This window comes from Dermacentor silvarum, chromosome 4 (assembly GCF_013339745.2).
Source record: "Dermacentor silvarum isolate Dsil-2018 chromosome 4, BIME_Dsil_1.4, whole genome shotgun sequence".
Lineage (NCBI taxonomy): Eukaryota > Metazoa > Arthropoda > Arachnida > Ixodida > Ixodidae > Dermacentor > Dermacentor silvarum.
The window spans coordinates 26,349,090-26,362,626 of record NC_051157.2 but is presented as its reverse complement, the minus strand read 5'-3'; the positions used below and the strand labels follow the sequence as shown (position 1 = coordinate 26,362,626).

Here is a 13,537-nt window from a genome sequence, read left to right as displayed (position 1 = left end):
CACGATGACTTCCCGAAATAAGCTCTAGACAACGTTATTAAACTGATCAAGACTATTGCCAAGACAAAGGGCATGTACGAGGAACCTCCTCGTCAGGGATTCCTCAGGCATTGGAAACAGCTGTTGGATCGTGGATTCTTTCGAATCAGGTCGTTGCCGCCTTCGCGGTCCATCAAGGACGGAACGTAAATAAGAAAATGAATTCTGGGGATTTGCATGCCAGAACGACGATCCGATCGTGAGGGATGCCGTAGTGAGGGACTCTGGATTGATCTCGACTGCCTGGGGTGGTACACAAGCGTTCTTACATTCCGCAGTCATCGGAATGCGGCGGCCGCGGCTGCCTCACGCTCAACAGCGCAATGCCATGGATAACCACTGAGTTAAAGCGGCGGTGGCGAATAGAGAACTCCCGTCCTCTGCACACACGTTATTCGCTCTTGTTTCCCCCGATGCTTCCTATTTGTTTGCCCTAAAATTAAGGCCCGAATAAGAACGTTTGCTTTCTCTCTCGAAGTAGAAAGCTTTTCTCACTGTCCTCTGCGAATCATCCTCACCGGACTGGGACGAACTGCTTAACTCGCTGCCATCATTCCATCACTTCAGTGGCACTGCTGCGGAGTAGTGGTTAGAACAAACGGCTCGCAAACGAAAGGCAGAGTTCGAACTCTGGCCTGGGGAAGGGTTTTCTATGAACACACGCTCTAGTATGAAAATTTGGGCGCCCGTCAAAGAACCCTATAGGTGCTCAAAATTACTCCCCAGCGTACCTTTATGGCCTCCCTCGTAACATTTGTGGCGTTGCGGTACGTTAGAGTAAATGACGTTATTGCGGCTAAGTGTAAGCTGAGGTCAACTGCCGAATGCGTATCTGACGACACCCTCGTGCGCACGTGAACATCCACGACGAAGATTCCCTCGCAATTGCTTCTACCGTACTACGTGTACAGGTGATACGGGGATAGAAGGATAAGAACTAAGTTAAATATAGATAGAAAAGAAAAAAAAAAACACCCACGCACGTACGCACGTACGCACACACACATTAACGGAATCACTATTATCTGAACGAAAGAGGTAGAGACGGCAGGCAGCCGAATTCTTGCGTATAGTGGCTCTCGCTGCTCGCCTGGGAAACTGCAAATCGCTTTGGGACCGCGATTGTCCTCCTGGGCCGGCGCCAGTAACCCGCGAAATCTCCTCTCGCGGGACGCATTCCTCGCCAATGGGCGTCGTCGCTTATCGCCGGCGGCCATGCAGGTCGACTGGTGCGCGCTAACGCAAGGCGTTGGCTGGTAATGCGAGGCACGAAGCTGTCTCGGCCGACCATTCGAAGTACCTTCGCATTTGCCATCATTTTGTCAATCGTACGTTTGCGTCAGTAATACGAGTCTCTTTAGGATTAGTTTGTTTCAATATGATTTATACAATTTACAACATACTTTATCAAGGTTTATCTCCCCGCTTTCGTTTAGTCGCCGGTTTCTTGGTCAATCCCCTATAGTAGTTTAGCGCGATGGTTTGAGGAGCAAGCAAGCAAGTCTTCTCTGCCGGCGCCTTGTTAATACATTTATGATACTTTCCCAATACGGACATGAACTGCTTCAAATTCAGTACACGTGCTGGGCTATCTCGCCAACGCTTCAATTCCAGAGTATTGATAACACTAAAACCAAGTGAACACATAACTGCCGTTCTATAGCTGAGTCTGCAAAGCTATATATAGTTTCGGCGAGGAGTGCTTTGACAAGGTTTAGCGCAAGCGATCGCATAGTCTCGCCGAGCTCTAATTGCACCCATCTCGACACGCCGTTGGTAAATAACGAAGGACTGAGCGAAGCAACGAACAACAAAGCGAAGGGAAATCGCCTCGTCTCGGGAATCGAAGCCAGGACTTCTCGTCACTCTGTTGAGAGACCAGTGCCCCGACTGTTGGAGCATCAGCACCAGCTTGGGCATTGACCTGGTATGAGAGGGGGGGGGGGGGGGGGGGGCATGTTAGAAGTTTTTACCTAACCCGACGGCACCCCCTAGCGTTGCAGGGTGCGAACATGCTTGAGAAAAATTCGAGGACCACGCTGTAAAGCTATGAAACGGAAAATAATGTAATGATACGATGCAGGAAGGCGAAAGCATATTGTGCTAATGCGGGTAGGCGATATCCGACTTGAAGACGGTATAGTGGAGTTAGTAAAGTTATGTAGTTAGCAATGGTGCAAGCAGATGGAAAAGAAGAAGAAACGTACACCCGAGAGGCGCTATAGACCTTCCTATCGGCGAGAGAGAGCATTTCCTTCCTGGACTGACGCGAATGAGTGAACAGCTCACTGCTGCCGCTTCTGCGTCAGTGCTTTCGAGTGGGGGTTACGCGGGTTCAGAACAATCCAGAGGGCATTGTGACGATGCACAGGGAGCTCAAGTTGGCACACTATTGCTGCATTATATAGCATACTTTCCAGTGGCATTTTATTTTTCATTTTTCCTGTTTTTTCGAAAACGGCTTTGAAGCTTTCAATGACGTGTTCCTTTGCTGTTGCCATCTTGTCAGGGATCGGCTGCTATGAGCGAGCGAACTTAGAAAGCTTGGGAGGGGGAGTGTCTGTACGGCCGGAATATGGTGGCCTAACTCGAGAGATAATTTAAGTTGTCTGTTGCACAATCTCTGCGACTTAGTCCGGATATAAACCTCTGCCGGTGTGCCGGTGCCTCCACAAGTAGTGAATGATGTTTGAGTCGCATTGTTCGGACTCCACGCGCTTATCTATGTAGGGTGGGTTAGGCGCGCGCAGACGTGACCTCAAAGATAGATCCTGGGGTCCAGGCACACGACTTCAACGCAACTCCGCGTTATCAAAGGCTGCCCTCCGAGTTCACGGAAAGGCTGCGCTTATCTGTCAGGCACACAATGCATCAACGAGTGCTGCATGGTCGCCGTAGTGCGTCTGGCTGCCAGTTCCAGCGCGATAGGTACGATATAGAGCGTTTACAAAAGGCTCAGAAAAGGACGGAGGAAAGCCTTTCGAATGTATAAACTGCAGGGATTCGGGTGCTTGCGCGCTTACATGCTTCGAAAATCACTGCACTAGGCCAGAACACAGACCACTTTTTGTGCCACGGGAAGGCGGCACAAGCAACAAGAACAAGAAGAAAAAGCCTTGATCCTGACTGACCTCCTAAAAACAGTATCGATCAAAAAAAATTTTGAGACTACTAGACGAAGTATTTTTAAATCTCGCACCAAGATTTAAAAATATGCAGATGCCACCTAGCTGAACAGAACCAAGCTGATGTTGTTCGCCCTCGCTTAGAGATACTCAGATTATTTTTAGCAATTCCGCATAATTACATAATTTCTCCTAATTAATTAACTTCTCAAATATTATAATTACATGAAAAGTATCAATGAGAAAATTGTAGAGTAACACGAAAATCTCTCGACACAACCTTCTGTTGCTCAATACGTGCTATACGTAAAAGTGTTTTTCCGAGCGTGAAATAAGCCCGCGAATACACGCAAAGTGCCTCGAGCGGCCAGTCGCGTGGCCATTTCGCATGATTTTACATGATTACATGATTTATAGCTGTGTGTGTGTGTGTGTGTGTGTGTGTGTGTGTGTGTGTGTGTGTGTGTGTGTGTGTGTGTGTGTGTGTGTGTGTGTGTGTGTGTGTGTGTGTGTGTGTGTGTGTGAGGCTGAGGGGGAAGGACGTAGGGGATCAGAGAGAGAGAGAGAAAGAGCGAGAGAAGCCTGCACCGGGAACTGCCTAGCGCACCGCAGAAACGCGCAGCGGAAATCTCTCGCCTTCAATAGCTGAACGAGCATTACATCTCCTAGGAAGGTGCATATACCGAGTTTTTCTTTCTCTCTATTTCTCCGTCTTGCGTTCGCGCAGGCAAGCACATTGCAAGCTGACAGTCCACCCTCATCGTAAATCGGAGTGCCCGACTGAGCGGGACACAACAAATCCTAACGCCACTGTTTGCCCAAGGCGACGTTATAAAGCCGAGCGTTATGCTGTATATATGTCATCGTTGCTGCACTCTTCGAGCGTACACACACACACACACGAGCGTTTCGTCGCGCGGTCCGGTAGCGCAAACACTCTCACTGTCCATTTTTTATGGCCGCGCATATCTCGCACTTGGCGTTCTCACTGACGTCGACAGCTGGAAGGCACTTTACGTCGCGCACTAAGCACGTCCCTTTTCGGCGACAAGCCGGACCGCTGACGTGGCCGACCGGAAACGGGCGGAGAAACAAACGACCACAATGCGAGGAGAAGCACGGGTTGCTGCCGACGTTTCTTGCGCGGTTCGCTTCGTGCGATATTTGCCGCCCGAGCGGCATGCATGCTCGCCACTTTCGCCCAGTTCGCCTCGAGCACTGCAGTTTCGTTTCCACATGCTAACCACGTTCCCACGCCGATCAGCCCGGAGGGAAGTTCGGCGACCCGCTCCTTGTGTCCATCTAGATCGTCGCCATTTTTTGCTCTGTAAATAGGCGCAAATGTTCACCTCAGATATGCGTATGACTGCCACACTACACCATTTCGCAAAGGCGAGAAACACAGACGTTGCTGTCCATGCCCTTTCTACGCTTCTCAGCTATCTGGTGAGCTCGCCTTGGCGCTTATAAATGAACGACGCGGTTTGTTCCTTTTATATTGTGAAGTAACAGCCGTCCAATCCCGTGCTATATAATAGCGAATTTGAATGTCGCATGTGCCTGCGCGTGCACACGCACGCACGCACGCACGCACGCACACACACGCACGCACGCACACGCACGCACACGCACGCACGCACACGCACACAGCCGAGACCTCTAAGGCAAAATTTTGTAAGTCCACCTTGAATAAATGAATGAATAAAAGAAGGATTAATTTTTTAAAAAGAAAGTGATAAGCGTAGGCAACACCAAGGCGAAAGCTGTGAAACACATTTCCTTGGTGGGCATTGTGCCGTTTCCGGTGATAGTTTAGTTGTCACCTTTTCTTTTAAAAGGAAGCTTTCCTCGCTCAACTCCCAAGGTTTCTCGTGGCTGGTATTTTATCATGTCGAGCAAACTGGACCGATCCCGGAGAATGCATGATGTGTCTCTTCGCAAGCGTTTTAACGCGGTTTGCACGCTAGCCAAGCCTGGAGGCAGCGCAATCCTGATAATTCTGGTAATGCTATCGCGTTGCAATTGCTCAATTTTAGCACGTGGACAGCTAGCGTCTTTGTTTCTTTTTCCGGGTTTGGCGTCGGTGCCTCACGGAGTAGACCCAGCGGTGTTATCTGTGACGTGTGCAAACGATTTCATAAGTTGAAAATAAATATTAATTGTACGCATAAGGTCTCTCTTTGCACAGCATTTACTTTAAAGATTCATGGAAGTTTTGCTTAAACATCGATTCCAATATGTATACGCTAGATATGTGTGAATCTTTTCTTTGTGTCTGCTTGTCTCCAAATTTAATACTTCGCAGAAAGTTATATTAATATTAATACTTCGCAACTTCACAGAAACAAGGAATTTCAGTTCATAGTTTAGGGTATGCAGGGTGTGCCAGGTAACTTTAGTCTAGCAACACTCTTGGTAGACGCAACAAAGTGCGTGCTGTTGGCTGTTGTATGGAACAAGTCACACTATTATACGCATTCTGCTCACTTGCATAATTATTAAAGAGTAGTTATCGAACTTTGCAAGTATTAACCTTAAGGCAAAACTTCCTTCTAGTTACATACTTATTTTTGTCGGATAAGCTTGAATAGCTCTTTCTTTTTTTGTGTGTATGTTTACGTTGGCATTACAGCCAAACTAAACAAAAGGGAATGTTTGCGTGGTTGGCCCGAGCGTTGGTTTTCTTGTAGGAAGATCCTATAGTTTGATACCAGCCCCGGTGCCTTCGTTTCTTCGAAATTTTTATGTTCATGTATCATTTTATCGTCATGGCTACGATATGATGATGATGATGATGATGATGATCATCTCTTGTACCGAACATCTGGTTGTGAAGTGGACACAGCTGGATAGCTATGGCGTGGGGCGCTGCATTAACAGACATTGGCCGCAAAAAAGAAACCAGTGGTGATACTTAATTCCTACTTTTTCACTGTACATAAACGCGGCGAGAAATAAGCGCAAAAAAAAATAAATAAACAACGCGTGCAGTGGAACTGCATGCGATCGTCTATTAGCGCTGATCTGTTGAAAGCGAAAGTGAATTTTAGCCCCATTTTCCGGCACAATTGTAATTAGGTGTGATCTGTATTCCGCGGTCACTTACATCGCACTCCTTTTGTGTTCCTGGCGTACCTGGTGTCCTTCCGGACCACTAAAAAAAAACCCCGAGATGAATCTCAAGTAATCCCACTTAGAGTCGTGACTAAATGTTTAGAAAGCTCTGTCTGAAGGAGATTAAGCAAAGTTCAACTCGTCATGTTCTAGTGATCAAAATTATAATATGCCACCTCGCTTGTGCTCGAATGAAATTCAGAAATGCTCACGAATACAGCCACTCTGTCAAACACCACGCAACTGTAGGGTTGCAGATGTTATAACTTAGCTAACCAGGGACCAGGAGGAGGAAAGAGAAAGGCAGAAGGCAGGGAGGTTAACCAGAATAACGTCCGGTTGGCTACCCTACACCGGGGGAATGGGAAATGGGAACACAAAGATGACACGGACAAAGTTCACAAACCTGTTTATAGCCTAAAGATTGTTCTCGATTCGCCTCGCCTGTGCATTGGATACAGTAAGGTATATTCTTGTTTTCTTTTTATTGCGATCTTTTTTTTTTTTTTACTGTGATCTTGAAAGCGTTCAAGCGATCTCCGACGTCGAGAAAGTGCATGCCCGCGCGGGCCTCGTCTTCAAAGCGATTTGCGATGTGTACAACGTACGCCACGCCGAGTGCCGGTAGCTTCGTATGCTCCGTGCTTTCGACGTTTAGTTCACGTTGAAGCGAGAGACACTGCACGAAGGTCAATTCGTGCGCTGCTGCTGCCATGCTTCCTTACTCCAGCATATTGACAGCTAGTTTCCGCGGTAATTGAGCGAGATGTGTTCATGTTTATCTGTCTGCGCGTGACACTGTGGTTGTTAATTCAGTTAGTAAGCGAATCTTCGCAAGTTATTACGGTTGATAAAACTAATATCCCTACTTCGTAGAGCTGTCTACTAATTTGATATTGCAATCGATGCTTCGCCTTTTGGGCGAAACTGCGATATTCCTTTTTAGTGCATGGCCAGCTAATCACGAACCTTCAAGCTTATGAAAGTTCCGCAGCGCTTACGCTGTTAATTCATCAAAGCACGAAGTATACAGCGCTACCTTCACTTGCTTCTCCGTGACATTCTTTCTTCTCTTACACGTTTATTGTCTGTCGGCGCTGATTCTTTCATCTCGTGGCACTTAATTATGCAGATTACAACGCCCTCGCTCGACCTTTCATCGTTAGCGTTAACTCGCATCTCGCGGCAGTTCTAGCGAAGTCTACACCCCCAGGGAGATGTTAGCGTCTCCGCGTTTGCATGCTCCGTCGCCAGGGGTCGTGCTTATTTTAATTAGCGCGTGACTGCGGAACGGCCAGTTTTCCGTTGCCAGTCAGGCAACGTAGACGAGAAGTGTAAGCGTTCAAACGGTCAGGCCACACGCGGAGGAAAGGCAAGAAGACCCGCCCTCCGGGCTGGATGGTCATCTACAATTGCGTAAGCAGTCCACGTGGTGTGGGCAACTTCGCTACGTGTTGTTGCAAAAAGTCATGGGCGTGAGGAAATTTGTTCTGGCGCTTTGCTATAGCGCTACGGTTTCGAAGTTAAAAACAACGGTGCGTTAACATATGTTTTTTTTTTTACCACTCACTGAACTGCTGAAGAGCGAATGGGCAAGCCCTTTGTAGACGCCACTGATTCACGTGACTGTTTGCGCCTCACCGTCGGATGACCGTGAAGCAACCGGGATCGCGGCTTTATTAGAACGCTCGATTGATGCTCGTCCACCTGTGACTGTGAGGCACAATCACTTACTTACGCATGGTCGTCTACAAAAAGCGCGCAATAGTTTCGCTCTTCAGCTGTTCAGTTTCGCTTTACTTTGTGAAATTGGTCGGAATTCATTGCGCTGTAAAAAATTAGAAGTCTTAACCTCTTGCATTTATGGAAACGGTTCTGAGCTCCTCGGATGGTGCGCTTCAAGTATTCCATTGGGATCAATCGCATCGTTCTCTTGGTTAAAAAGTTAATTAGTCTTACTTGCACAATTATGCAATTTCTGTATTGAGTAATTTTCAAATGTATGACTCTATGATAAAAACATTCAAGAGGTTTCCATTTAGTTGTCTCTCCTTCCCTATTTTTAAGATATGTTAGACGCATTTCGAGAATCGTCCGGTGTATTTATTCAGGTGGCGGAATTTTTCGAATGCACTTGCTGTTGGCTCTCTCTATTCACATTCATATACAGGGTGTTTCTACGAAGACATTAGGTAATATTTAAAAAGAGCTGTTTTGAAATAAAATGACGGTTCCTTCAGAGACATGACATCCATGGTGGCGACCATGGGGTGACGGGTGATACGTGGTAATTAGTCGCTAATTAACAAAAATTTATTTACACAACTTTTAAACTTTCAGTTTCAGCGGGCTCGTCACTTTTGGGAAATGGAAGCGAGTCTCTTTACAAGTAATACCAATTTTTGGGTCTGGAGAAATGAGATTACCCGCGGAACTGTGGCGCAACGAAGTTCGGCTATCAGAGTGCGCGAAATCGTAAATGGAAGGCTGCATCGAGCGCGAAGCCGCGGCCCTAGAGGCGGCGTTCTGCTTACATCACCCAGCAGCAGACAGCCATGCAGCGCAATGCGGCTCCGTACTCCTTCGCTGTCTGCAACCATCTGAGTGACCGTCTACAGTTTTGCTCTGCATCCTTTTGTGTGGGCGCAGTGTTCAATAACTTTCAATTTTATTCCCCCCCCTTTTTTTTTGACTGCCGTGTAGGGGTAGCTAATTTCACGTTCGCCTGGTCGATGTCCCTGCCTTTGTTGTTTTAGAGCGAAGCTCTTAACTAGCGCCCGTTCTTGCGGCGCCCATCGGCCTCGGGGTTGTCCCTCGTAACCGAGCGAACGAACACAACGAAGGATGAAAGCGAACGCGGAACGCAGCGGCAGATGAAAGACGGCGATAGCGAAGAGAGCGCGAGGCGGAAAGCGGAGGAGGAGGGTATGGCGAAAGCGTGAGAAGAAAACCGTAGTGCCGCGCCAGACCGGCTTTGCGGCGACGATCACTCTGAGATGGCGTCAGAGTAGCGCGCGTCGTCTGTATGGAAACAAAGCGCTGCACGAGCGGAGGTCTGTCTGCGGCGGCTGCTGTAAATCGCGCCCACGCGTCACCCACGCACCTTATCTCGCGATCTCCTTATTAGCGCCATCAATACTTCTTTTTGGGCGAGTTGGTACATCTTGAATTTTTGGGTAACAGCGCAAAACAGACGACCACAAGAAGGGAGACACGGAGACACAGATAGATAGAGCCCTTGTGTGTACGTGTCTCCCTTCTTGTGGTCGTCTGTTTTGCGCTGTTACCCAAAGTTCCTTATTAGCGAGGCATTAGCGCTGCACTTCGCTCCGTTTGCAACGTGCCACACGAGACAGATTGTCCGCGCCAGTCAATATAACGCGAAACGAAAACACGTAAAGAGCTGCCCTCAAATTTCGGATTAGAGAGTATAGTAACAGTCGGCAAATCTTTTTTTTTCCTTTCCCTTACTCTATCTCTCCCTCTCTCTCCTTTTAACGCCTCCATAGGCCACGCAGTGCGCATCTTCAGAACTCGCGTCTGCGTATACTGCACCCACAGGTCAGCAGAGTGCGTGTATACCTCGGCCCGTACCTTTCTCCACTGTCTCTCTCGTAGGCACGGTTCAGGAATCCGTTAGCCGGCTGGCTCCGTGGCGCCGCGTCCTCCGGTTCATTTCGTGCGGCTGCTCCAGCGGCGACGGCCGTCACCCTAGGAATGCGCCGCATGCTCTCGGGGATGACTTCAGGACGCACGTGAGGCTCTTCCGGTTCAGGATCGAACACGTTCTGCGCAGAGGTGCAATGTCCTTCGGGAAACTATTTAAGATGAAGCTTTAGCTCGGACCCAACTCTGTTGCCGCCTATTCAAATACATGTTAAACGCATAAATGCTTTTCTGAGACAACCCCTAGACTGATTTAATAAAATGTGCTCCCTTCTAGTGACTGCTGGAAGCGGAATGTTGATTTAGGGCTTGTATTTCTTTACAAAAATGGTTAAGAACTGGCAAGTTTGAAAAAAATTATATATATGTAAGCTCGGAAGTTTACAAATCCGTGTTTCAGCATCAAGAGCAGAAGTCGCAGTTCAGTACATTGAATCTGTTAGAACGTCCAAAGCGGACAAATTTGATAAATTAATTTATATTTACGTGAACTTGTTACAATGTTTACAATGATCTTGCGAAAGTCCCACTAACATATTAGGGGTGTACTTATGAGCCATGTGTAATACATCAATTGTATCCTGAGCAGATGTTTATAGGGCTGTAAGTGCTACTGTGCTGTGCGGTGGCAGTATGTGGTGACAGTGACCGACTGTGATTGTGTATCCGTGCTTCTTTCTTTCTCTATCTCTACTGTCACTTTACCTCTGCTCTCTCCCCAGTGTAGGGTAGCATACCGGATCTTCCCATCTGGTTAACCTCCCCGCCTTTACCCTTTCTTCTGTCTCTCTCTTGTCCGCTTGAGATGTTCTATTAGATAGTATTTACAAAATTGTGATACTATTTTTTATCGCTGAGTTAGTTGTAACTCGATAGTTTCGTTTCCCGAAAATGTACAATTTTTGAAAAACATTTTTTTAAAAACGATGGACAACCTAATTCGAATATCCGCTTCAAAAACTCAGTGGCTTTTAACTGTTCCCTTTAAATGCAACAATCATATTCAAATTTGGTGAAATGGCTGCTGAGAAAAACGAGTTCCCGTTTCCCATGTATTTAGATAGGAGCCCCCGAACCAAAGCTTCATCTTAAGGATAATTAATTTCTGACCTGTATTTCTAGCTGACCGACGTCTTCGTCTATACTGGCCACTTCCTGAATCAGTTATAGGAATTACTCTTCGCGTGAGCAATTTGTTGGTTGTTCGATCGAATGGTGTGCTCGGTTTATGCGATGATTTATTTTATAAGATTTGTTGATGAAATTTAGCGTCCCACTGTAAAACAGGAGCTGTGAAAGGCACCGTAGCCGAGGGCTTCCGATTAATGTTTACCACCTCGGTTTTCTTTAACGTGGAGCTAAAGCCTGATACATGAACGTTTTGCATACCACCCCTACCGGTTGGCGACCTCCGCAACTGGGGATCGAAGCCACGACTTCGGGCTCAGCGTGGGCGGCATGGCGGGCTTCTTATACATGCTTCATGTGCGGGCCATGTAAGGGTTTTTATTTACACGAGAAGCGCGACTGGGGGAACACAATGTGAATACTATGCAGAAAAAAAATGTGTGTGCTACGGATGATTTGTTCTCTGAACTTCCACTTCAAGTCCGTGCACACTCACGAACTGTAGACACTAGACCTTCAAACCGGTCAAAGTAATCATTCGTAATTTTCCTTAAGGGTCGTGTACCACGCTTATTCATGTACGTGTTCACGTTTCATCTGAGGTCTTCAGCACGTGCTGATTAGAGTTTAGTGACATCCGCTGTTCCTTCTCGACAGGATTCGCGAGAATTAATAAGTGGCGTCAGCGTGAGAAAGTTTTTCAAAGCAAGAATTAAGTGGTCACCTTGAACGCCTTGTCCACGGCGGTCTGGATCTCGATGCTCTCCTTCTCGCTGTCAATTTCTTCCTTTCTTTTGTGCACGCACATCACGATAGCCAGCTACATGCAAAAAAAAAAAAAAAATGGGAGAAGTACTTGTTACCATAAGGGGCATACACAATAACCTACACAGGAACATCACACAATAAAAGTGGCAGCAGCGACGGCCTTTCATATCCACCTAAACTGAGGTGCCCTACCATCTGCCTGCCGGAATCTCAATGCACCGGCCAACTATGCTTAGTTCGTGAACTGTTTAATTACAAAGGGGAGCGCATGAAATAATTGTGTTTCGAAGTGCACGGAAAGTTTATTGAGTATAGAGAGTGAATGTTCCGATATCATTTAGAAAAAAGGTCAAGCTCTGGCAAACGAGCCTGTCATGGTGGCCTGTTTTTTTTTATCTCATCAAGCTTGCAAATTCTCAAACTAAATGAAAAGAAATAGTAAATCATAAAAAGGAATCCCCTTATAATCAAGATCGCTTTTTTTATTCTTTTTTAGAGCATCGCGCGCGCTGCTGTTACGCTATTGGACGTGTTAAGCCTGGTCAAACGTCGTTCAAGTTACGATATGACAGCACAAATAAAGTGTGCAAAAAATAACGTAGTGAGACAACAGTGCCCTAAATTATGCATTTAGCTCCTGGGTCTGTTCACCCGGAGTAACAAAACATATTTCTTCTTTTATTGCCAGTGCGTTTTGAATGTTCCCAGTAAATGCATCGCAGGCATGCATTTTCCCGGTGTACAGCATTCCCGCCAGAGAAGCCTGCGATAGGGTTACACATTAGTTCTGGGAATAAGAATGAGGGTACGGCAGGAAATGTCTACACATTTCCACTCCGAAAGCGTTAGAGGAGTTCAAATGAAGCGGGGATCAGACAAAGCAAGGAGATTACCAGTGCGCAACTGCACATCCAAGCAAGCGTCAGTCGCCTGGAGCGTATACATTCTCGACACGGCTCCGACGCACCAGTTTTGCGTCGCACTAAGTTCGCTTGTAGTCACCGCTAAAACGCTCGAATGCGCTCGACGTGGCATCCGCGTCAGGTTGCAGCCACGTGAAACGCAAGTTCATCGCGATTACCGCACGAGTGTGTATATAGTGCGGCGTGAAATACACTCGGCAACGCAGCGCCAAGAATATGTTGTAAATTTGGAAATATGTTACGTGTGGCAGTCTCTCGAAATTGCTGTCTCTTTTGAAGCGATAATTCTGTCCAAACAATTCCCCTGTTGGATGATTCTGCTGTGCGCGCACAATGCTGGCTTAGCTCCGATCGAATGTGTTCCGCCATGTAACTTTGTGTGAACGCCGAATCGAAAGCATGCGGGCGCGATGAAATGAACTCGTGCGCCGGCATTTTCCGTGTTAAGCGCGTTTATATACACCCACTCACAAAAGAAAGTGGGAGAGAGAGAGAGAGAGAGAGAGAAAGAGATGGCATTGTTTAAAGCTTGTGTTTCGTAAACCTTTTTCAGCCTCGCGCTCGCCTGTCGGAATGTACACTGTGTAACGTGTGTGTTTGTGACGCAGCCCAGTCAAGAAAACTGCCTCTTGCCGCGCCCCTATATAGACTTCTGTATACGTGTACGATACTGTGCGGCTCAAATAAAGAAAGGAAAAAAAAATGCTCGTCATCACGGTGCATTATCGTACTGTATAAAGTCTGCCGAACGAGGGAGTGAAAACATCGTTGAAA

The 13,537-nt window shown here is 47.0% G+C and overlaps 1 protein-coding gene and 1 pseudogene across 1 annotated transcript in view; one reads left to right on the top strand and one right to left on the bottom strand.

The window, feature by feature from the left end:
* Positions 1-13,537, top strand: part of LOC119449644 (uncharacterized) — a 365,645-nt gene that overhangs the window by 38,631 nt on the left and 313,477 nt on the right. The window lies entirely within an intron of this gene.
* The window catches only part of LOC119448387 (uncharacterized), a 58,847-nt pseudogene that overhangs the window by 15,136 nt on the left and 30,174 nt on the right, over positions 1-13,537 (bottom strand).